This window comes from Loxodonta africana, chromosome 16 (genome assembly GCF_030014295.1).
Source record: "Loxodonta africana isolate mLoxAfr1 chromosome 16, mLoxAfr1.hap2, whole genome shotgun sequence".
Taxonomy (NCBI): domain Eukaryota; kingdom Metazoa; phylum Chordata; class Mammalia; order Proboscidea; family Elephantidae; genus Loxodonta; species Loxodonta africana.
The window spans coordinates 53,878,583-53,905,814 of record NC_087357.1 but is presented as its reverse complement, the minus strand read 5'-3'; positions in this window follow the sequence as shown (position 1 = coordinate 53,905,814).

Here is a 27,232-nt window from a genome sequence, read left to right as displayed (position 1 = left end):
GCTCCATTGCTATTCATAAGGTTTCCACTGGCCAATTTTTTTAGAAGTAGATGGCTGGGTCCTTCTTCCTAGTCTGTCTTAGTCTGGAATCTCCACTAAAACCTGTCTGCCATGGGTGACCCTGCTGGTATTTGAAATCTGGTGAAATAGCTTCCAGCCATCATATAACATGCAAGCCAGCACAGTACAAGAAACTGAGAAATGAGTAGTGGCTGTATATACACATACCTAAAAACATAGGGTGGGCATAGTTCACATGAATGGCGTGTTCTTAAAAACTTCTCAGTGCTAAAAAAAAAATGATAATTCAAGCTAATCTTGATAATGCACAGAGGACACTTTGTTTCTTAGCTAAATTGATGCCATCTAGGTGACAACAGTATAATGCTTTTATGGCTGAATTGTTATTTTTTTTAATAAATGTCCCATTCAGAAATTACTCGGACATACAAAGCCCAGTAAATTTTGTGGTTTTTGGTTTTTGTGGGCCGACTGTGCCCCATGCTGCCATTTGATAGCTGGAAAACACAAGTCCCTCTTCCCTGCTTTGCATCTGAAGTTTCTTCGGCTGCTACTGTGTTATCTTGGGATGCTAGTGCAGTCTGAAGTGGATGTGCATAATAAATAATTTGGCCATGAAAGGTTTCAAATTTAACTGGGGCTGGCCTGTCACATGGGCCATAAAAGAGATAAGCAGAGGCTACAATTCACTTAGCAAGGTTGTTTTGAAAATATATGATTTGAGAGCACGGAGGAGAATCTAAGATCAAAAGACAAAACAATTTTTGTACTGGTTTAAAAATTGTATTAACAGTTAATATTATACTATATCAAATTAATATAATTAGATTAAAATACAGCTACACTGAGCAGCTGGCTTGCTCTAAATGGATTTACTACCCATAGAGTCACAAGATTTTGAAGCCTGAGTATCTTGGCATTAAATCCCACTAAATAGTGGGACATGTTATACTTAACGTGGTCCTGATTAATTAGTGATATATGACTCATCTCTTTGTTCTTCACATGACATTAATTTGGTACATATAAGGTTTTCTTCATGTTCTAAGAAGAAGACCTAAAATATGCATTAGCCAATTGGCTTAGTCACTTTAAACACCTCTGGATTTAAATCTTATTTTTATTTCATTTTCTATTTGCAATCTCAGGCTCGCAACCTAATTAGAGTGACAAAAAATATATATAATTATAAAAGTATGACCTCAAGGAGGAATCGAATTGTTTTCAGAACTGTCCCAAACACTTCTTTGTCACTACAGCAGGGATTAGGAAAACACCTAACAACAAATTATCAATGCACTTGATTAAGCATTCTGGCAAAGGGAAACACAAAAAGGATTAAAGGATATACTCTATTGCCTCAAAACCTAGGCCTTTGTGGGACAAACACTAAAATAATTTAGATGTTTTACCATAAGCCCGATCAAAGAACTGCATGTACAGACGAGTGTTGTTGCATCTTTACATTTTCTCAGAAAGAATCTTCCCTCAGAACTCTAGGGATTGAGTTCAATCAGCTATGAAAGAACAGAAAATTTAAGAATACATGAAGGTGAATATATTAGAACTGCATGGGTGGGTGGAATATTCCAAGTCCTTTATATAATTTAAACTTAAGAAGAAGTTGGTTTGCTGTGGAGGATATAAGTTACCATTTATAGTTCAGTTATTTAAAAGAATATTCATGTGAGCCCAGGATGGACCAAAGTCTCAATGTGCTGGGACGCCATATGTCTCTACTAGGCCGTCAGAATTTTCGAGAAATCCCAAATGTGCAAGGTGCATTGCTTTATCCAGAAAAAATCAGTGTAAGATACTCTGGCAGTTCTGCAAATACGTGAGTAAGAAGGGGAAAGAAGAAAAACCAGGTGGAATAATGGCTAGGGAAATTTATAAAATGTAGGTTTTGCCTCTATGGTAGATAAGGCTGAAGCACAAAAGGGGGATGTGGGACCTGAACTTGGCTAAGACTTTGACAGTATTCATTTATTTATGTTGTTGTTGTTGTTGGTCCCCAACTCATGGTGACCTCACGCACAATAGAACAAAATGCCGCCCAGTCCTGCACCATCCCCGTGATCAGTTGTGGATTAGATTGTTGTGATTTATAGGGCTTTCATTGGGTGAGTAGATTGCCAGACCCTTCTTCCTGGTCTGTCTCAACCTGGAAATTCTGCTGAAACCTGTTTAGCATTATTTCAACATGCAAGCCAGACGGCACTGGGTTTAAGCCTCCACCGACAGAAGAGTAGTGGAGGCACATGAAGTGAACCCAGTCACCCACACAGAAGGTAAAAATTCTGCTGTTAAACCACCACTGCCCCCATTCATTCATGTATAATAATAAACTAATTAAAATTACAGCTACGTATTTTGGACATTTAATGTTAGTCAGGCATTTGATTTATCAATAAGTGATAAATTTTTACTTTAAAACTACCTGTGAATATGAGGAAAATAAGATAGTCATATGTCAAATCACTTGCCATAACTATGAATTTTAAATTGAATATCATGTTAGAAGTTATGCAGACTATACAGCAAACAAAGCCATGCATGATTCTTGGTGAAAAGTTCATATACAACATGAGGCCACAAGATTTTAGGGCATGTATGGATGAGTATATATATGGATGAGAATCCAGCTACCTATAAAAGTAAGCTGGAAAGAGATGTGAGGAAGATGAGGATTTCAACTAACTCTGGTGAGGCCATAAGCAGGGATCACGTCCCACTGGGAATTACAGTGTTAGACACAAAAATTGAGTCCACTTAATAAATTAAAAAAAAAAAAAGCTAACCACATATTGCAAATGTGCTATGTGAGCAGAATTATGCTATACACCTTGCATTCAAACTGTGTAACCTTGACAAATTATTCTAAGTTATACACCTATAAATTGTCTTAACTGGGATTCCGAGTCAGGCCTACCTGACTTTGAACACTACTTAATTTCCATTATGCGATGTTGTTTTATTTGTGAGAACTGGCGTAACAGTGAGGCATAAGGACAGCCATAGTCCCCAAACATGTTCAGGTTCTCACATAAAGGTTGAAAGAGATGGCATCAATGACTCCAGCTGTGAAAGGCTATTGAAGGCAAGGATTAATCTATACCTCCTGGTGGAGGGGGCTGGTCTATTGATTTGAGGAATAAATAATTTAAATAGAGAGGTGGATAAATATATAAATACAGCTTGATATAGTTAGACAGTTCTTCTAGAACATAGATGGTTAAACTTGGAGTTTATAGAGATGCATGGAAATATTACATTTCCTTCCTCACCCTTTAGGTCTATAGCAGTTACACAGAGACTCTTCTTTAAAGCAACACCATAATAACAAATTTTAGTGTATGAAAAGAACCATAGACTTTAATTAGAATCAATACTGAATTTATTTTTATTTTTTTTAATTGTGATTTAGGTGAAAGTTTACAGAGCAAATTAGTTTCTTGTTAAACAGTTAATACACAAATTGTTTTGTGACATTGGTTGCCAACCCCACGTGATGTGTCAACACTCTCCCCTTCTCCACCCCAGATTCCCTGTTTCCATTCTTACAGTTTTCCTTTCCTTTCCTGCCTTCTTGTCTTTACTTTTGGGCTGGTGTGCCCATTAGTCTCATATACACGACCGAACTATATCTAATGTTTGGCAAAGGATGAACTTCAGGAGTGACTTCAGTACTGAGTTCAAAGGGTGTTTGGGGACTTTTCAAAGCATGTTGGGGTTTTTCCAGCCTCTGTCAGACCAACAATCCTGGTCCTTTGTGTGTGTGTGTGTGCATGTGCGTGCGTGCGTGCGTGTGTGTGTGTGTGTGAATTTTGTTCTACATTTTTCTCCCAGTCTATCTGGGACCCTCTATTGTGATCCCTGCAGGAGCAGTTGGTGGTTGAATTCATTTTCAGATTTAGCCAATTATGTTGAGCAAGACTCATACTCTCAGAGACATCATTCCTTTATCAGGCAAATGGAATAGCCATCATCACCTACCTACATTAAAAAAAAAAAAATTGTTGCAATAATGCAATTAAAGTTCTAATATTATCATCTTCTTCATCATCCTCCCTTTCTTTCTACTTCACCTTTCTCTGTCTTTGAATGTGGAATAATTTCTGCTCTCCTTGACATCATTGTTTCTACAAAACATGTTCATTCCACTTTGAATTCCATTGTCCCTCTAAGTCTCTCCACTGAACACTCAGGCCCTTATTGAGGTATCTGTTTGTGAAACAAAGAGCCATTTCAGTATTTTACATAATCCTTCACTGATCATGTGATTCGCCTTTTCCACTTTATGGGTTTAATGAAATCAAAATTCTAATTCCAATTACCTTTTACTTTTAACTTCTCACAAATAGAAAATAATACCAACATGGGTGGCCTTGGCAAAGCGTGAAGACCTTGCCTCACATCCTCATCTTCTTTCAGTGTTCCATGGTCATTGAAGACCTGGCAGAGGCCGCATGAAGACAAGAAAAGAAACAAGGGCTGCGCTGAAGGGGAGATATATACATCTATAATGCCTGACTCTACAGATTCTTGCAGTTTTCATTGTCTCTTTGGGATTTTTTTGTAGTTTCCTCACACCAGAAAGGCTGCTACTCATAATGACACCTGGCTTCTCATTTTTAAAGATAATTCCAAACATAGGATTCAATGAAGATGGATAGAAAATCAACTATCGATCAAATTTCAGGCAGTTGTAATATTTGAGATTAATGCTGACACTGCAACATTCACTAGTTTCACTAGCTGCCACGGTAGGAAACAGAATTAAAACATCACCTGCGAAAGAAGGATGGGGAATTACGTACCTCTGCTGTTTGTCTGGAAACCCTGGTGGCGTAGTTGTTAAGTGCTATGACTGCTAACCAAAAGGTCAGTAGTTCAAATCCACCAGGCACTCCTTGGAAGCTCTATGGGGCCGTTCTACTCTGTCCTATAGGGTCGCTGTGAGTCGGAATTGACTTGATGGCAATGGGTTATGGGGCTGTCTGTCTTTTATTAAGGCCTCTCTTTAATGTCTTTTTGGCCTGAGAACTAAGAACTAAGGCATTTGCCAGGTTAAAAAAAAAATTACAAGGCCAAAGAGAAAGGACACTGTGCCATCTTAGGCAGGCAGAATGACAGATACCAAGGTTTTCTTATTTCATTCACATATACTTTCTAAGCATACAAAAGATTATATCTTACACATTTTTTTCTTTTTTCTTTAACTTTTGGTCAGACTGCAAGATTTTCAAGCTTGGTATCCATCCCTAAAATATTTTAACATTCTCCTGTGAGATTGTCATAATTGGGTACGCACAGACAATTTTCTTAGCAGATATTGAAATCTTGTGAGTATTGATATTGCACCAGGCCCTCTTCTAAACACTTTGCCATCAACCTTATGTTGAAAGAACAATTTTATCTCCATTTTAAATGAGGGAACTGAGACTTAGAGAGGTTAATTAATACATTCAGTGTTATACAGCCATTGAGTACTGAAACCAGATTTTGAGCTCAGGTTTATTTGATCCAAAAATCCATTCTGTTAACCACTACATTATGCAGCTTTGATTGCTGCACTTAACACATATTTGGTAATTGTTGGTTGATGTGTTCCCAAATTTTTGTATTTATTTTTCACCCCATAGGTGATAAAAAAAAAAATATTGTTTTAGACTATCATAAATTAAGAAATACATATGCCTATTAGATTACCTTTTACTGATTTACTTTTAAGTATGTTGTATTCTTTAGAGAAATGTTTAGAATATTGTACTCCTTGGCAGCTCTTTTCCACAAATGGCCTCCGTTTGGAAAAATTTGGATCCGCAATGTGTTTGGAGTAAGGACAGTTCACTCACTTAGAGGTCAGCGCCTGGTAATCTCAATCTTCCAGATCATGGCTTGAAAATAAGAAACGTTAAAAAAAAAAAAAATTAGAAACAGCCAGAGTAATTCTTCTAGGCTTAACATTTGTGGAATTGATTATTTAAGAGTGAGTTTGAAGTTCAATACCGTGTAATTATTTGGCATTTGACTGAAACACGAAATATATACAAGATCCATATTGACGGCACTGGGCTTTTTTTTTTTTTTTTTTTTTTTTTTTTTATGGTAAGGAGGGGAACAGAGCCAGGGAATGAGTTCTGTTACTATCCACATTCACAATGTAGTATTATACTGTTTAAAAAAAAACAAAACACCAAACCCATTTTCATTTAGTCAGTTCCAAATCATGGCCATCCCATGCGTTACAGAGCAGAAATTCCACATGGGGTTGTCTTGGCTGAAATCTTTAGGAAGCAGACCACCAGGCCTTTCTTCTGTGGTTCTGCTGGATGGGTTTGAATGGACAACGTTTAGTTTAGTAGCCAATTGCAAACCACTTGTGCCACTCAGAGCCATTATGTTACATTGTTATGCATAGAGAGAATGTGTCAGGGTGTACCCTACTACGTTAAATATATTAACTGTATACCAAAGTGGTGATAAATAATAGGATTTACAATGGCATCAAGATATATTCTCTAAAATCATTAAGGATCTACTACAATGTTTTTTCACTGAAAACAATTTTAAATGTTTACTTGATGTTAAAGATTTTACCTTCAATTACATGAGAAATTCATTCAAGAATGAAAGACTTTTAATAAATGAAGTATTCTTTTAGATAGTCATTCATATATAGGTATCTCTACACCCCCCCCTTTTTTTTTCTAAAAATGTCTGTGTCTATTCTCTAGGACCAATTAAAGATTATAAATTATGGAGTCATCTGAAGCCAAAATTATATGTACAAGCATACACATACACAAGCATATGCATAAATAAAATGAATCTGTAATAAATATTCTGAAACAATTTTACAACTGAAACTGAATTGATTCTTCTCCTTTCTAAAAGGATACAATGGATGCATGTAAAAACTAGAAGAACTCTGGTGTCCAGATGCATGTTTCCTATTGTTAAATGCAAAACCTCCCCTTGACAGCTGGTGACTGTAAATGCAAATGAGTTTAGGAAGCAGATGATGACAATGAGTTAACTTAATACAAAAATCTTTATGATAGACAGAGACTCTAATGGATCATGCCAGACTCCGTCAGCCACTGGACTTCCAAGCATGATAAGAAAACATCCTTAAAGAAGATTTATTTTTACTGAATTCAAACTAAATGCCATGCAAATATCCAGTGTTTCACATGTCCTTATAGCATCCAGATGACTCTGGTGAAATTTAGTTCTGAAAGACAACCTACATGTTTTCCCAAATACTCCAGATTATTTTTATATTAGAACAGTAGCACTTAGTTATATCATGCAGAGTGTACTTTAACTCAGTTTTCTTTGAATTGTTTTATTAGTTAGTCAAGAATGGACTGTGAGAGAAAGAATGTGTATATGTGTCTTAATATACATAATATGTACTGCAGATGCAGCAATCTGGTCATTTTGTTGCTGCCAAGGGTTCACAGAACATATTTTCCTCTTACTTTAGATCTAATACCCAAAAACCAAACCCATTGCCGTTGAGTCGATTCCGACTCATAACGATACTACAGGACAGAGTAGAACTGCACCACAGAGTTTCCAAGGAGTGCCTGTCGGATTTGAACTGCTGAACCCTTGGTTAGCAGCCCCATAGCACTTAACCACTATGCCACCAGGGTTTCCTCAGACCTAATAGGGAGTGTGATATGGGAAGTCGAGCTCGGATCTAAAATCTAGACTGGAATCTTAATGTCTGGCTCACTGGCCGTTAGCCATTAATTTCACTCAGGTCTTCTGCCACCACTTCCATCTGGGGTCTTTGTTTTTTCATCTATAAAATAAGGATATTGAACTGGATGACACCTGGTTCCAACAAGCATTGGGTCACCCCAGATTAAGTGCAGGCACCTTGAGGGCAAGGACAACTACATGTACTTTCTTTATATTCTCCCAACACTAGTTGTCAAGTTCTACAAGTCCTCTTGGGAGCTTCATTCATAACTGTTAGCCTGTTAATACAATCCTGACGATACAATGGATAAAGAGGCACAGAAACAAAGTTTCTCCCTATCACTTTCTTAGCTGTGATACATCTCCAACAAGCTAAACTGTACTCCCTCCAATATACATGCTTTCACCAGAAGAAACATGTGAAAGTGAACAATGAGATGATATATAAATGCACAATAGTGATCACTCGAAAATGATTTAAAGACACAGAAAAGTAGAGACTCTCTTTTCTACATGTTTAAGAAGATTTTTCATCCCATTCTCCTAGAAAAGTGCTTTGCACAGTAAAAGGTGCTCAATAATTTTTTGTTGGTTTTATTTTTTTTTAATTAGTTGAACATGACAATGATGTTAGTGAAACAAGTTAACGAAGCAATGCTTCACCTCTGTAATATTAAGTAATTTTCCTGTAGAAAAAGCTACTTGAAAGGTTTAGATTTAGGCTTCATGTGAAAGTATCATATAATTGCATTTGACCTAGTCATTTGTAGACTGTAATAGTGTTTCCAGTCTTGCATCATTCTTTGTGCAACACAGCCAAAAGGGCGGAAGATTTGAAGACATACTAAGAATTATATTAACTGTAGAACAGAGCTACCAAGTTCCCAGTATTACTTGTGCTAACAATATAGGAAAGTGGAACAAGAACAGCGCATTGTTTGGGGATAACAGAATGCAGCAATATAGGAACAGTTTTCTAAACCAGATGTAAGCTACTACATTCAACAGAAAACATATTAAATGAATTGAAAGTGTAGTATTATAAGGTAAATCTAAATGGAGATGTTTCCTAAGTATACGTCTGACTCTGTGATTGCCCTACATAAAGGTTTCTTACTAAGCACTGAACTCAAAGAATGGAAAGGAAAAAAAAAAAAAAAAACCGGAAGCCCTCATATATACATTTGTTTTTTATTCTAAAGAGTGAAGATTGATCTTTATAATAATTTTTCAGATCTCTGCAAGACCTGAAGGGCCATGAGAAATTTAAAAAGGGGAGTAAACCAGATTTAGTTTTATTCCTGAAAGAAGTATATGTTGTTGAATGCCAGTGATTTGGTGACTAGCAAACCACGGAGTGTTTAACACAGCAAGTGTTTACTGATTACCTTACCTGCACAAGAAAATTTCTATATACCTTGGGGAAAAGAAAGATAAATAAGATAAATTTCTCTTTCAAGTTGCTTATAGTTTATTAGTAGGCCAAATGAAGTAATAACTATTTTATATATTTTTATATACTAACAATTTGAAATATTTTACATACTTTTAAATAAAATTGGATGGCTGAATAGTGATACATCTCATTTTTGAATGATGGAAAAGAACCCTTTACGGTCTTCTTAAACAGAAATTAAATCATGTTTCATAGAAATCGAAAATAACTTTTTTTTGTCTTTTTTTTCTTTTATTGTGCTTTAGTTGAAAGTTTATAAGTCAAGTTAGTGTCCCATATAAAAAGCCATACACATTCCACTGTTGCACTCCCAGTTGGTCTCCCCTTAATGAGACAGCACATTCTTTCTCTCCACCCTGTATTCCCCGTGTCCATTCAACCAGCTCCTGTTCCCCTCTTCTTTCTCATCTCGCCACCAGCCAGGAGTCGCCCACATAGTCTCATGTGTCTACTTGAGCCTCACCAGCATCGTTTCCTATCTTATAGTCCAGGCCAATCCTTGTCTGTAGAGTTGTTTTCAGGAATGGTTCCAATCGCGGGCTATCAAAGGGTCTGGGGACCATGACCGTCAGGGTCCTTCTGGTCTCAGTTAGACCATGAAGCCTGGTCTTTTTACTAGAATTTAAGATCTGCATCCCAGGGTCTTCTTGACTCAGTGGCTTTGTCTGTACCTTATAATATCATTTATACTACTAAAAACGCTCTCTCTCTCAAGGTTTAAGTCAATATCCACCATCTTCATAAAACTTAATATTTGTTACTTCTTGAGAATTATAACGATATTTTCTTAAATATGTCTTACAAAGTACTGATTCTGCAAAGCATAACATTTAATAAAATATTAAGCACCATATAAATACTAGTTTGTTTTTTTTTTTCTCTTCTCCCTTCTATTCTTCATTCTAGGTGGTAATTATCCTCAAGGAACTCAGCATCCAATGGCAGAGAGATAAGAAAGCTGATGTTTACAATATAGAAGGATAAGGACTATGGCAGACAGTGCAAATGAGGTAAGGAGAAGGAGCAAATAACTTGAATCAAAAAACATAGGGTCATGAAACAACATAATGCTTACCCCCCAAAAAAAAGTCAAGTATAAGGTGCAATTGGAAAAAGGAATGTGTTTGAAATATGTTTGAAGGAATGGAAAAGGGAATGTGTTTGAAGGAATCAAAAAAGGAATGTGTTTGAAGGAGTAACGGAAGATGAGTCTAAAGATAATTGAAAAGAAGATCATGATATATAACATGTGATAAGAAAATATCTTTGAACCTTATTCTGAAAGCCATGGTTAGCATGGAAACTTTGTATGAAGGGAATTAGATGCACACCATGGAAAGAACTAGTATGAGTCAGAAATTAGAGAGAATAGATTATAAAAACAGTTTAGTTAGTATTACACCACCAGGGCTCCTTAAAATAGGGATAACCAACCCTTAACTCACAATGATTTGTGAGGATTAACAACACAGTGTATATGACATTCTCATCAGAGATCCTGACACATCCTCAGGATCCTCAGGAAATGATAGATGGCATTACCAGTCTGATCTTCCCCTCACTCCACTTCAATATGATCGTAATATTTGAACTCTTTCTCATCCAGTTGTATCAGGCCTCCTTAAAATAGGGGTTGGCAATATTGAGGGGCTACCCTGTATCAGTTTGGTGGTGGGTTTACCCTGTATCAGCTAGATGTTTTTGTCTGTTCCAGTAAATGGTTTTGTTCTACCTGTTTCCTGGCTTCTTGTTTTGCCCCTAAAGTACTCTCTGTGTTTCTTGATATCTTCCTATCTGACCTTCCCTTTACGAAGCAACTAACCATAGCTTTCCATTTCTGAAAAATCTCTGAATACATCTTTATTCATGTTCTTAATTTTTTGCAGTACAACAAGATTTGAGGCTATAGAAATGTTGTTAGTTCATATATTTCAAAGGCTCCCTTGAAGTTATCTATAAATTCCATTATTGCCCAGATAACATGGCAAGCACAGCATCATATGTAGGTTTAACCCATCTCATTGACTAGGGCCACACATTCTTTTTCACTCCCAACAGTAGAACTTGGTATTGCAGAATCCCTAATAAATAAACTCAGAGTCCCTAATAAATTTAAAAATCATGTTATTACGATACACATACATGCTTAAAATTATGGAAATACCATGCAATTTATATTACTAAATATACAATGGTCATATCTGATTCAGACTTAAGGCAGAAGAACCAGGTTTATAGAGATGGTTTTAAGATAAATAAGGACAAGAACTATGTCTATGTCGTTTGTCATGAAATTTGAGGTAATTCCCAATAAATATTTTTTGAGGGAATAGATAGATGGATGGATAGATTAATGGATGAATGGATATAAACTAGTATAAGAAGCTCAGTGGAGCTTCTGTTAAGTGTGATGAAAAAATTTGGAAACAGATAGTAGTGATGGCTGCACGTGATGAACACAATTAATGTCACCAAATTGTAATGTAAAAAAATACTGAAATGGCAAATATTTTGTGTTATATATACTTACCACAATTTAAGGAAAAAAGAACTTGAAAAGGAAAATTATAAGGATACTGGAAGTCTAAGCGCTAAGTTCTAAAACTTAATTTTTTCAGCTAACTTACTTTTTCATTTTCTGTTTGTGAAAATTACGATATAAATCTATTATATATGAATTATAAAATGTACTTTAGTCCAGAAAACATTCTTCTTCTAATTCTCTCCACGTCTTTTCACATAATCAAATAATTCACCTTTTTTTTCTATTATGAGATAGTCTATTAAATTGCAATTGATCAAAACTCAAATATGAGACAGTATTTTAGTTTTCTATTGCTACGCAAGAAACCCTGGTGGTGTAGTGGTTAAGTGGGTTAAGTGCTAGGGCTGCTAACCAAAGGGTCAGCAGTTTAATCTGCCAGGCGTTCACAAATTATCACAAACATAATGGATGAATGCAAGATCCATTTATGAGTTTTCAGTTGTGGAGGTGAGAAATCTGGCAGGGTATGACTCAGTCCTCTTCTCAGGATATCACAAGGCCAAAATCACAGAGCTGGCTTGGCTGGGCTCTTATCTGGGGTCCCTGAGGAAGAATTTTTTTTTTCTAGTTCATTCAGATTATTGGCAGAATTTAGCTCCTTAGAATTATAGGGCTGAATTCTCCATTTCTTTGCTGGCTGTCAGCTGGAGACTCCTTTTAAGCATCTACAGGCTGCCCCCAGGTCCTTACCCTGTAGTTTCTGTCTCAACATCAAAGAACCTCCCTCACATCAAATTCCTATCATGCTGTGGATCTCTTTGACTTTTTCTTCTTTGACCAGCCTGAGAAAACTCTGCTTTTAAAGGACACCTGTGATTAGGTGCTTATCCTAAGATCAACTGATCTATAACCTTAGTTACATCTGCAAAATCCCTTTTGCCAAGTAATGTAACATCATCAATGAACTAAAGATCATGGGCTCCATCTTAGAATTTGCCTTCCACAGGCATGGTAGTCAATATGGCGCACATAGTTGCCATATATAGTTTAATTCAGATGTGAAGATAACTAAAAGTAATCAGTAAATAATTTTCCTAAAATTTTTTGTTCTTATAGTATGCTTCTACTGTAATTATAACATGTCTATTAGCTATGGATCCACATTAGTTATGGCACATACAGATGTTAATACTACCCATTAAAATGGCTTAGATAAACTTATACTGATGACCGTTATAAGTCTTTTGGGATGAAATAGCTCATTTTTATTTTAATTATTTTTTGTCTGTAAATTAATAGGCTTTATTTTCAAATATAAGGATCAGGTCTAACTGAAAGTCTTTGACAGTTAAAAAGTGACATATAAATTTTCATTTATATAACACAGTTTACCAGATTCAAAGATTTAAATATAGATATTATGCATTCATCTGCTCAAAGATAAATTGTGGTTTGGCTTGATTTAAATGACAGGAAAGCTACCAGCCATGTTTTTGTTGTTGTTGTTGTTAGGTGCCATCCAGTTGGTTCCAGCTCATAGAAACCGTATAACAGAATGAAACACGGCCCAGGTCTGTGCCATTCTCACATTCATTTCTATGTTTGAGCCTGTTGTTGCAGCCTCTGTGTCAGTTCATTTCATTAAAGGTCTTTTTCTTTTTGCTGACCCTCAACTTTACCAACCATGACTTTCTTCTCCAGGGAGTTGTACCTCCTGATAACACGTCCAGCGTATGTGAGACAAAGTCTTGCCATCCTTGCTTTTAATGAGCATTCTGGCTGTACTTCTTCCAAGACAGATTTGTTATTCTTCTGGCAGTCCACGGTATATTTTTTATTCTTCACCAACTCCATAATCCAAAGGCATCAACTCCTCTTTGGCCTTCCTTATTCATTGTCCAGCTTTACTTGCATATGAGGGGATTGAAAATACCATGGCTTGGGTCAGGCACGTCTTAGTCCTTCAAGTGACATCTTTGCTTTTTAACACTTCAAAGAGGTCTTTTGCAACATATATGCCCAATACAATATGTCATTTGACTTCTTGACTGCTGCTTCCAAGGGTGTTGATTGTGGATCCAAGTAAAATGAAATTATCCTTGATAATTTCGATCTTTTCTCCATTTATCATGATGTTGCTTACTGGTCCAGTTGTGAGGATTTTTGTTTTATGTCGAGGTGTAATCCACACTTAAGGCTGTGGTCTTTTATCTTCATGAGTAAGTGCTTCAAGTCTTCACTTTCAGCAAGCAAGGTTGTGTCATCTGCATAACACAGGTTGTTAATGTCTTCCTGCAATCCTGATGTACCTTGGTGCCTTGAAATATACTTTATGAAGATCATACAAATGCTCAGAATGAGTATTATTTAGTACAAGCATACTATTGGGGCACATAATGTTGATTCTCCAGCAGCTTTGAATTTCAGAAGCAAACTCAACATACATACACGTTCTGATGCCTAGTCAAAAAAAAACTAGTCAAGCACTTACTAAATCGGCTATTTTTACTCCAGTTGTTTCAATACATTTAGATCATAGCTCTGCATGGATGCCGTGTCACATGATATAATTGATATTTTTGTGTAGCCATGTCATATTATTTCAGTTGGAATTGTACAAGAAGTTTTATGTGTAGATCCGCTGTCCCAATCAAGTGAATTGTTGGGTTATCAACTTGAGCTCACTGTAAATTAAAGAGTTGAAGATCTTTTTAGAAAAGGCAAGTGCTAAAAACAAAACCTTTTTTGCATAATGACCACCCTTTTACAAAGAACCAGCCAAGTAAAGTTGATCATAATAATTAATCATCAACAGCAATAGAGAAAAACAATGATTGCCTAAAGCTCGCTCAGTTCTTTTTCTGAACAAGACAGCTTTGGTTCCATCTTTCTTTAACTTCCTTGACTCTCTTTTATATACACACACTATATTATTTGTAACAATTAATTTGAGAAAAGCCTCAGGGACATTGAAAGACAGATATTGTTGCACATTGCACTGAATACGAGATTTTTGTTTGTTTGAGCAAATACTGGCTATAGAATTTCCCATTGAGGAAAAGTACAGCAATACCTATGATTAAATTGCTGACGCTAAATTGAAGTAGGTAAAGGAATAGTCTCAGGTTTTTGTAATAAAGAAAATATGAAAAGGAAATGCATTTTATTGATATTTGTTTAAAGAAAAAAATGCTAGATATAAACAGAAATCCATTATATTAAACGCACATATGTATAATTATTTTCTGACTTAAACTTTGTCATTCATACAAGCATGAATGAAACAAACATAGAACTGATCATAAAGGCAAAGAGTAGCATGTGAACTTCATTCAGTCTCTTAATGTATCTCTTCCTGAAGATCAAATACCTATACGCCATAGGGAAACTTAAGGATGGCTAAGAACGCTTGGTAAGTAGAGGGCCAGGGAACAAGAGGAAGACCTTCAACAAGTTGGATTGACACAGTGGCTGCAACAATGGGCTCAAACCTAGCAAAGATAATGAGGATAGTGCAGGACCAGCTAGTATTTTGTTCTGTTGTGAATAGGTTCACTATGATTCCGAACCGACTGGAAGGCACCTAACAACAACAGAGTGCTTAGGGTAGAATACTACATTTGAAGCCGCAGGATGGGATAGGGTGGAGATTTTATTTTTCAGTATGACTCGTATTGAGCTTGTCCACAACATCTTTATTTTCTTTCTTTTCGAGAGTGCTGCTATTTGTGAAATGCTTCAATTTCTCCATGTTATCTATATCATACTTACCCAATTCTCCTACTCTTCAATATCCATTTCTATGTGATAGTTTTTATGCTTTTTAAATTTCAGATAAAAGCAATATGAAGGAAAACATTAAAAAGGAGTAACAATATGATTCCGCATAGCACAGAGTTACAGATGTGATGAAACACGACGATACTTTGATCTTTACTCAAAAGCTCAACTAATTCAGACAAATGATTTGTTCATAAGACAGCACTACTGTCCTACGCAACAAAAATACAAGCCTCTGGATGTGTATGAAATTATCTTCTGCACAAAACTATTACTATGAAAACAGAGCTAAAATTATTCCAATAATGCAATATTGACTTTTAGGGTCAACTGGAGTAGGCTCTTATAACCAATTGATTTAAAAACGATTTGCTAGACAGTCTTTCAATTTAGAATCATTTACCAGGCCTCAAAATTAAGATAAATATCTTTCTCATTTGTGATAGCACTGGACACTTAGAATTTAAACTTAGTTTAAAATATTCCCATTATTTCAAAAATAGTCAATGATGTTAATCTGCTGTTACTATTAAGGAAGCCTGGTGGCGTAGTGGTTAAGAGCTACAGCTGCTAACCAAAAGGTTGGGAGTTCGAATCCACCAGGCACTCCTTGGAAACCCTGTGGGGCAGTTCTACTCTGTCCTTTAGGTTTGCTATGAGTGGGAATTGACTCGATGGCAACTGGTTTGGTTTTGGTTACTATTCAAATATATGACTTTAATTGTACCAGAAGAAAGTATGATTTACTAAGGAGATGATTTTACAAAGAGGAAAATTTGAGAAATCAAGTAAGATTAATAAACCGAGAATGTCTTTTAGGGGGGAATATTTTTATCTAACTCCCTATTCCTGACTATCATAGACACATGGGTTGGGACTAGACTTAACAATACATAAGTGGTTAGCTTAGAAATGTGAAACAGTATGTCAATGTTAAAAGGTTAAAATCTGAAGTCTGATGTTTAGATTCAAAACTTGATTCACCGTTATTAGCCACATGACCTAATGTAAGTGATTCAATCTACCTGTGTTTTATTGGAGTAAAGTATGAATTATAGTGATAACTATATTATATTATTAAAGCAATAAAGAACAAAAGAAATTGTGACTTCCCACCATTTAGTACAGTGCTTGACATCATAATAATGATTGTGTAAGAAAATAAAATCTACAGTGAGGATAAAATTATTCTTATATCATTAACCAATCACTCAATAGCAGGTAATACCACAGCATAAATCAGTCACTGTTGGAGCGAACACTATTGGAATCCTGGGGGCAAAGTTAGAGAGACAGTGATGTCAGAATGGGCCCACGTCACTTACAGCCTTAAATGGGTCCTGGGAGTCAGGGAACATGTGGTACAGGCAGTCCCTGACTTAGGACCTGTTCAAGTTACAACAAACTGTACTTAGGACCATCTGTTTTTTTGTTTTCTGGGGTTTTGGGGTACATATTATTGTCAGTACACGTTCCTGGGAGGAAGATATGAGAAAATGTATGCAAGGGATATGAAAAAAAATTGCTGAGTTATATGAACATGCTCCATGCATTTGATCAGGATAATATGGTCAAAGAGATAGGTGGGAAATCGTCCATACAGCAAGAACACTGAATTTAGAACCTGATATAGCCAAAGTGGAACTAACAGCTTATAGGTCATGAAGAAGGGAATTGATAGATCAGGACTTAACAGATTTTGAAGAAGAAATAAATAACGAGAAAGGAGAGAAGTTGTCAAAAAATTTTACAGTGAAAAGATTAGGTGAAGTTTTGTCTAAACTAAATCTGGGGCTTCAGTTGCATGAAAACATGGACCTAAGTGCTGATCACTTTGCTCAAGTTGATATGCAGATTCAGGAAGCAGTGAGATGTTATTGTAAAACATGTGAAGAAAAAAAGAAAAGGACCTTACAGACAACTCGCACTAATTTTCTGACTAGAGACACCATCCCCATTCCTAGGGATAATCCAAATGATTCTGAACTTTCCACAAGTGGAGTTATTACTACAACTGACAAAATGCTGTTATCTAACTCTTCTTCATCATCAAAGTATTTTTATGATTTGTGTGCTTTTTTATGTATGCATGTAGTAGAATATATCTGTAAGTTTATATGTAATGTTTCGACCCTCAAAGAAAAATGAGATCACATTTATAAAGATACTGAAATAAAAGGCAATAATAATGAAAACTTTTTTTAAAAATGAGGTATTTGACTTATGTCAGAATCGACTTATGGCGGAATCATTGGAATGGAACCCCATCGTAAACTGGGGACTACCTGTATTTGACTATGCTGTAGTGTCCAAGCTAACCTATGGCAGAAGCCTTTTACAAATAACTTAGACACAGCAACAGCAGTGATTTATTTTGAAACCTTACTATATTTTTTTTTATCATTGAAAGACAACCTTGTAAGGACAAGGCTGAGAAATTCTTGCCAACCTTCTTCCTTCTCAAAAACAAAACAAACCAAACAAAACTTCTCCAGAGGCCCACAAATATGTCACAATTACAAGTCTATAGTATCATATACTTACAGTACCTATTTACTATCAAACACAGCAGTGATTGTGAGGATGGAACAGGATCGGGCAGCATTTTGTTCTGTTTTATGTAGGGTCGCTATGAGTCATAACCACCTTGATGGCACCTAACAACAAAAACAACATGCATTTCACTGTTTATCCACATCTTTCACATCCTTTTCCATTTTAAATTTATGATAATCATAAGAATTTTGCAAAGTAATAATTATTATCATGTTTTTAAATTAAAAAAAAAACAAACCCTGAGGTTCAGAATTATTTGATCATTCATCCAAGAATAGAAAGTGGATAAGTGGCAGAACCAAGAAAAGAACTCCTAATATGATTTCTTTGTTTTATCTTTTCCTCCTTACTTCTCAAGCTAGCATGATGCATTGACTACCTTTCATAGGAATGGGAAAGTAATTTATCTTATTGTTATTTTAATGATAGAGGTGGAGTAGAACATAAAGAATAGTAAGTAGTGACTTAATGAATGATGATGGGGCAGGAAATAAGATTAAAAACCTTATGTCTTAACAATGTCAACTTCAGAGTGGTCTATTGAGTTATTTTTGATAACATGAGAGAGAGGACTTGGTACTGAAAGAAGTACTAATGAAGTGCTAAAACAGGGCATACCTCTAGTGGTATATACTCCAAGATTAATTTGCCTACATCCAGCTTCAGCTCTTGTGGATTTTTCATAAATTGTTTTGAATCCAATTATTTTAAGTCAAGAAAAGAAAATAGCCTTCACAGGCTATTTTGTGACCTTTTGTCAGAAGGAATCTGATTTTTCTCTTTTCTTTGGAATTTAATGAAGAAAGGAAAGGAGAAATTGTTCCATTATTTGCACTGATATTCAGCTGAGGTTTAACAAGGTGTTCTGTTCATAAGTAAACTTTACAAGTTTTCCAAGTGGCTTCATGCTTCTCTGAGTTATAAAAGGCAATTATAATATAGCTACATGTAGGATATTCCATAATCATATACAATCCGATTGGGAAATGATATTCCATGATCATATACGATCTGATTGTCTGATGAGACTTACTTGAGTCAGACTACTGATCTAGCCAGCATCATTCATGACCTAATTACCTTCTTTATAAAGGTAAAATGAGAAGTCGAATGTCCAGTGGAATCTTAGTTCTTAGTTTTGTAGTTTTTTTACTAAAGCTGTATATGTTTGCATTTTTCACATCTTTGTTGACACAGCTATTTGGAAGAGTCTTCTGGCAAACACTGTAGATTACAAACTGGTGAAATGACTTCCTTTATATGACCTTTTGCCTTGATTTTGTGAAGAACAAAAACAAAAATAACAATTTGGGAAATTTTCCCCCTAAACTCTGAGGAGCTGCTACAGTTACCCTTGTTACAGTTGCCCTAGTTATTTGGAGAGGCTTGTTACTTTTGCCCAGGTAAGAAGTCAGTCCCTGCCTGCAGAAAATGTCAGTTATGATGCAAATAATGGAGCCACTTGCACTCCAGTGAAAGGATTGGTCAGATAGTAGCCAAATAGTGGCTTGAGAATCTGCCCAACAGGATCGAACCAGTCTCCTATATGAGGAGCCAACCCTACAGAGATGGTCAGCGGCAAGGTGAAGGGGCAAGAAGAAGAGGCAAGGAGAGAAGATAAAGGAGAAGAATCAGGAAAAAAGAAAGAGCTGACCTTCAGAGCTAAATGTGGGTTAAGGACTATAACACTGAAGATGGCTAGAGGCCTGAGAGAGAGAGAGAGAGAGAGAGAGCCCAGTAGCATGCACAGCCAAGAGGAAGCCTGCACAGCCAAGAGGTGGGGTGTGCACAAAGAAGAGGATGTGTGCACAGCTAAGAAGGGGTGTGTACAGCTCAGAAGAGGCCTGTTCTGAGGGGTCCAAGAGAAGACCTGTTTTAAAGGGGCTGAGATGAAGCCTGTCCTGAGCTGGTATGTATGGCCGAGAGTGGGCATACACTGCCAAGAGAGAGCTGAGAGAGCTCTCCTACACTCAGTAAGTGGAGGGATGTGCTCTTCACTTTGGGGGAGCCTTCCAGACCATGCCTCTGAGTTTCCTGATGCTGATCCTGAGTTATAGCCTGTTACTTCCAAGCCGATCCTGTTCCTATTACTTCCCATTTGATCCTGATCCCAAATGGTAGCCTGTTATTTCCCTAACCAACCCTGTAACTGTAAGTACAGTTCATGAGTTCTGTGAGATGCTGCAGCAAATTACCAAATTCAACAGAGGAGAACTGAGGGGAGGGAGAGTGAGCAATGTCAGAGATGACGGAGTGGTACAGCAGCTTGGAGATGTTGGAAATCTGGGACATGTTTAATCTATTCCTCATAGGAACCAGCTTTGAGCTTATTCTTATTAATGAAATAATATATTTAATAAAGGAAAAAACAACAGCAGCAAAACAGCAAAAAAATCTCAGGAAAAAAAGATACTCCATTACTCCTTTGGTTTGTTTTCTTCATGTTACTAAAAATTGCATTGATTTCCTACAGAAGGCTATCCATAATATCCGGCAAGATGCAACAGTAAAACTACTTGACTAGTGAGATTTAAAAAAAAAAAAAAAAATTATTCATTCTCATTTATGTGTGATCGAAAAGAAATAAAAGTTCCAAGGAAATAACTGGATTATTGCTAACAGCTTTAATGTCTGAATTAATTTTGGTTTATTAAAATATATTTTCCCATATTTGAATTTTAACAATTTTTCTAATGATAGTGTACAGAAAAAAAGGTCAATATGAAATTAAAATGCATCCTTCATACAATATTTTGATATAAATTAATCATATTAAAAATAAAAAATTGTGGTTCATTTAATTGAATATGATCAACATTACTACTTGAGAAAGCTACCAAAACCACAACTAAACCCACTGCGTTGAATCCGACTCAAAGCGACCCTATAGGACAGAGTAGAACTGCCTCATAGAGTTTCCAAAGAGCACCTGGAGGATTTGAACTGCCAACTTCTTGGTTAGCAGCTGTAGCACTTAACCACTACGCCACCAGGGTTTCCAAGAAAGATACAGGTTGTATAAAAAAAACTATCATTATGGTTAGGTAAGGTTAGGTAGAACACATAAAAAAGATTTATGTATTTTGGCATATTATTGAAAATACATCTAAGAAAATTGTATAATTTCATCAAACACATGTAAAATACCTTATTTCTTTTATACTCATTACAAGATTAATTACAGTTGAGTGCTGAGAAATAGAAAAACAAAATATTAACTCAGTAGATTAATTACCTCTTCCTATCTCTCAGCAATACAATGGAGAAAGCAAAGCTGGTGATCCAAATTATTTTAAAATAAAGTTTCTCTCAATGTTTTCATACTTAAAATGCAAGAGTTTTGAAACTTTACCTCTGGGGGGGAAAAAGTATTCAAAAGGAAAATGTTGAACTTCTGCTCCGGGAATGTGGAAGATTTGGAACTGAATTTACTGTTCTGCCTGAAAACCAATGAAAAATGCACATGGCATACGAAACAAAATTTTTCAAGACACTATTTATCAGGCAACTAAGGAACGCTCCCCCTGAGAGATGAGAAATAAATGAGATGAGTCCTATGATTATTCAAATGGCAGCTGTGAGAAAGTTTCCTCAAGGAAAATTATTGTAACTATGTCCAAGAACAAAGATTATTTATAGAAATGCAAATATGTTCAATGGCCAATAAGGTAAAATTTATAATGCCAGGCATCCAATTCAATTTTACTAGGCTGCAAGGAAGGAGGAAAATAAAACCCATTGCTGTTGAGTCAATTCCAATTCATAGTGACCCTACAGGACAGAGTAGAACTGCCCCATAGAGTTTCCAAGGAGTGCCTGGTGGATTTGAACAGCCAACCTTTTGGTTAGCAGCCATAGCTCTTAACTACTATGCCATGAGGGTTTCCAATAAAACCCATAGTAAGGAGAAAAATCAATCAAAACTGACACAGAATTCACACAGATGATCCAAGTATCAGAAAAAATACATCAAAAGAGTTATTTCAACTGTATTCCATATTTAAAAAAAAGTTAAGTAGAGACATGTAATATATGAGAACAGGTTCTAACCCAGTTCTAAAGGTGAAAACTACAATATCTAATGGGGTAGGCAGAATTCTAAAAAGTGCAAGATTCCTTCCCTCTGTTGTACATTTCCTGAATAAACTCTCCCCTTGAGTAGAATATCATTCTCAAGATTATGCTATCTTATATGAACAAAAAAGAGATTTTACAGATTCAATTAAGTTCTCCAACCAGTTGACTATGACTTAATTAAAAGAGACATTATTCTCAGTGGGACTAGCCTACTGAGATAAGCCCTTAAATCGCATCAGTCACTATTTTACTGGCCTTCAGGAAGAAGTAAAGTAAACGACCATGTTGTGAAGAAGAGTAGTCTCTAGCAGCTGAGGGTCTAAATACTACAACTCCAGCAACCCGAATTTTGTCAACATCTTGTAAGAACACGGAAGAAGATCCCAAACTCCAGAAGAGAACCACAGGCTGATACCTCAATTTCTGCCTGGTGAATCCCTGAGCAGAAGATCCAGATATTTTGTAAAAAGCACGTGAAAAGATGCTCAATATCATTAATCTTTAGGGAAATGCAAATCAGAACCGCAATGCCATACTTCTTCACATATATCATGATGACTATACTACTACTACTGATAAAAACAGAAATGAAAAGTAAATAAAATACAGATAATAACAAGTATTGGTGAATATATGAAGAAATTAGAACCCCCGCATACATACAAATGTAATACCTTTCCTTCAACACTGTTACTATAATTTTAAAGATTTTTTTTCCTTTTGAATGAAGGCAGAACGACTTTCTCTTCAATATTAATAAACTCATCAACTGTTGGTTCATGTTATCTATCAAGTGCACTTCCGCAAAAGTCCTTGTCATATACAATTTTTCATGTTTTTTTATTTTGAAAAGTAGACAAATTTAATAATGTACATGGAAAATAAATCTCACCTGTTTTTATAAGGCATCATTAGCAGACCAGTTCAATTTATATCTATCAATATAATTTTCCCAAGGGATGTTTCCTACAGTTACTATTCTCAAAAACATACTATAGGGATTTCCTTCCTCTTGGAAACCCTGGTGGCATAGTGGTTAAGTGCTAAGGCTGCTTACCAAAGGGTGGGCAGCTCGAATCCACCAGGCGCTCCTCGGAAACTCTATGGGGCAGTTCTACTCTGTCCTGTAGGGTCGCTATGAGTTGGAATCGACTCGACAGCACTGGGTTACCCATGATTTCTGGAATTTGGTTTACAAAAAAAAAAAAAAGTCTATCCTTGGACTCCTTTATCCCCTAAGCTAGGACTGTCAAACTTTTTTTCTGAAAGTGGCAGATAAATATTTTGGCTTCACAGGCTCTAATTTCTTTGTCACAAATCAAATCTGCCCTTGCAGTGCCAAAGCAGCTGAAAACACAAATGTGTGTGACTGTATCCCAATAAAACTTTATTTCTAAAACAGGTAGAGGGCTGGGTCATAGTTTCAGGATCACTGTTCTAAACTACGGAAAAGTAAAAACAAAGTGAATCCTCAGAATGTAAGCCCATAAAATGGTGGTGTAATGAATGAATGTAGTGAATCCTCAGAATGTAAGCCCATACTTACTGGTGATAAGGATTATGATAACATCAGCAACATTAATATGAACATTCTCTCTCTCTCTGCTTTGGTGAGGGCTTCTTGAGGCGTGTCATGGGGGCTCCAAAAATGCTGGCACATATTATTCATACAAGCGACTTTATGAACTAAGGCTACTACTCTTATTTTACAGCTTAAGAGGCTGACCTTGAGAAAATTTCAGTAAGTTGCCAGAAATCAGGCTGTTAATAACCAACAGAAGAAAGATTCAAGACCAGGCTTTTCTGACTCTTAACAACTAAGTTGAAAATAACACCGTTGATGACAAACTAGCTCAAAGGACTTGTGGTCTCTTTCCTTTTGGAACACTTTGGCTATTTGATCCATCTTCATTGCCCTGTGAAATGCAATGTAGGGTTAAACACCATGCAACCTGATCAATGTAAATAATGACTGGATCTCTAAGCCAAAAATGACTTCATTCTTAATAGTCAATGGATCAGTTACTCAGATAATTTCATAACGTTTTTCACTTTAGCTTCTTTACATCACTTTAAGAAAGGATTAAATCAAAGTTTGGCCATTAATAATCATACCCCTGGTCGTTCATTGCACAGCTTAGCTGATTAGATGCACCAACCAGAAGGAAACTGACTGAGTGTTTATGTCAGGGATCATGATTGTTTATAGTATGCTCAGATAAAACAAAATCAATGGGTTCAATTACAGCATCACAGAGTCAGGAAATGAGGGACGAAAGTGTTACAGTTTCCCAAACCAAGGGGAGGTAGTGTAAAAGAAAATATCAACAGGCAAGAAGGAGTATCCAAGATAATCAAGTACAAATGTAGATAAGATGAAGAATTTTCCGTGTTCACGCAGGCTGAGAGCAAAGCATTCAGGAAACAAAGATAACAATATTAGGTGATGGGAGGCTGATTGTGGAGCAAATTTACGCTGACCTAGGAATTCATTTCACATTTCATTCTCAAGCTGAAACAGGTGTTAGAGTGAGGACTGTCCAACCTCAAAAAGTCAATATAAAAACAATGATTTTTCTATTTGCTGTGATAGATTGATGATGGAATAGGTGGTGCTGACACCATAGGAGCAGGAGAGAAAGGATGAAAGTCTATAGTAGAACTGACAGTCTGTTTCATATGCGAATACCTTCCAGGGCAAAAGGGACAACATATGTATTGTTCAACCTCCTGTCCCCACCCCCCTGAAATAATGCCTGGCAAAATTTGAGTGATTAGGGGATGAAGGGATGGTTTGTTGGTTAGATAAGCAAATGAAGCTGAGTAAATAAAATCTGAAAGTTAGCCATCCCCCAAAACTTAAGAGTTGGGAAGAAGTTTGTAAATACTTCAGTGCAATGTTTCATTTTACAGATAAAGAAATTGAGACTTCAGGTGACAAGGGTTCCAGTTCCAAGCTTATGCATGAAGTAGCAGTGTCATCTTAGGGATATTTTTGTCCTTCCTGATATGCAAGAGGGTGAGATACAAATGTCTGTAAGTTTGAGGGTGATGCAATTTAGTTACTTTTAAATTGTCTTGCCATATAGAAGAGTGAATTTCTACTGCCAACTACTGCAAATTGTGGTAAACATAATTTCAACTTAATTGCACTTAAATTTATGCCATTATAATTACCCATGGGACAATAGTTTAATAACTTGTTTAGTTGTCAAAGAACATGACCATGCCTCCATCACCTGGCATATGACAGGCCACATTTTCTAAAGCCTTCAGTAAATCCTTTAATGAAATACATTACCTAAGCAGAAATGACCTAAATTAAATAAAATCAACCAGTTGTACTGAAAAATCATTTGGGCACAATGCCTTTTTTAGCAAGTTGGTGATGGCTTTATACAACTGAAAAGTATTTTTCCTTTCTATTACACTGAAGTGCATATGAAAGTTGCATTTCTATACAGACTTAAGCATTCAACACTAGGGAGAAATAGAAAAAATATGACTTCAATGTAGAAATTTTTATGCCTTAATTTAAAAAGTGAAATTTCAAAAATCTATTCAATTTACATAATTTAAAATCTTTTAATGTTAACTTCCTGAATAATTATTACTTTACAGCTTAATTATATCAAACTTAGGACTGGATTTCTTACTAAAAGTTCCTTATTGGGCATAAGTAATATTATTTACAATGGTATATTAGTTTCCTATTGCTGTCATGGAAACTCTGGTGGCATAGTGGTAAAGTGCTACAGCTGCTAACCTACAGGTTCGAATCCACCAGGTGCTCCTGTGGAGCAGTTATAACAAATCGACCACAAATTAGTCATTTAAAACAGAACAGATTTATTCTTCCACAGCTCTGGGGGTCAGAATCCTAAAACCAAGTTGTCAGCAAGGCTGCATTCCTTCTGGAGGCTTCAAGAGACAATCTGTTTCCTGGCCTTTTTTTCCTTCTAGAGGCCACCTATAGGGTCTCTATGAGTCAGATTTGACTTGATGGCAACCTTGTTTTTTTTTTTTCAGAGGCCGCCTGCATCCCTTGGCTTCTGACCGCTTCCTTGTGTCAATTTTAACCTCTTACGTCCCTTGTCTCACCTCCTACTACTTGCTCTGATAAGGCTCTTGGAGATTACATTGGGCTCACCCAGGTAATCCAGAATAATTTCCCCATCTTGAAATCCTCAACTTCATCGCAACTACAAAGTCACTTTTACCATGTAAGGTAACATATTCACAGATTCTGAGGATTAGGAGCTGGACATTTTGGGGAGCCACTATTTAGTCTACCACAAATGGGCTATGTAATACGAAAAACTTATTCAGTCTTGTGGGGAGAGGAGAATATGGAAGCTGTTAAAGAAGAGGCCAGCTTTGTTTGGATCCGACCTTGAAGACAAAGAAGAATCAGTGGTACTACTATGATACGGAGATAACATCTCGTCTAACAGAACTTGCTTATAAAAGTGTGTCTTAAAATTCATAGCAGTCACTTGGTAAGATTCTGTTTAATTCAGCAGTTCAATATAGCTGGACTTTTCTTATGGTACTTCATTGTCAGGGAGAATGGGAAAAGTCTAACAGATTCAGAATAATCAGTATTTATCCCCTGAGATTGCTGGTGAAGGAAAAATCAATCAGATCTCTGCCAGTAAGGTGAATTGGGGAAATAAATATTGAGTATCAAATACATTTTTACCCTAACATCTTTTTGAGCTCCAGGTTCTCTGAACATCTCCAACTTAGCTATTTGCCATACTGTCTTTTCTTTATATCATAAAGTCAATACTTGTAAAAATCACGCTAATTATTCTTGTCACCAAATCTTTTTTCTCCTGTGATCACCTGTACTCCTAAGAATACCACCATCATCTCAGCCTCACTGTGTACAAAGTGAAAGTTGTCCCTCTTCTTATCACCCAAATTCAATTAATTTCAAATACTGTTAGTTTCAATTATGTAAGTCCAGCGAGATTGTTGGGCACTCCAAACCATTCCCCATAGAAATCAAGATTTCCCTTTATCCTGTGGTTCTTCATCTTGTTTTTCTTGAAATGTTGTGCTCAATTTCTTAAAAAAAATCTCAAGCTTCAAATTTTATACTCTGGGATAAGGTATTAGCATTCAAAAAAGAG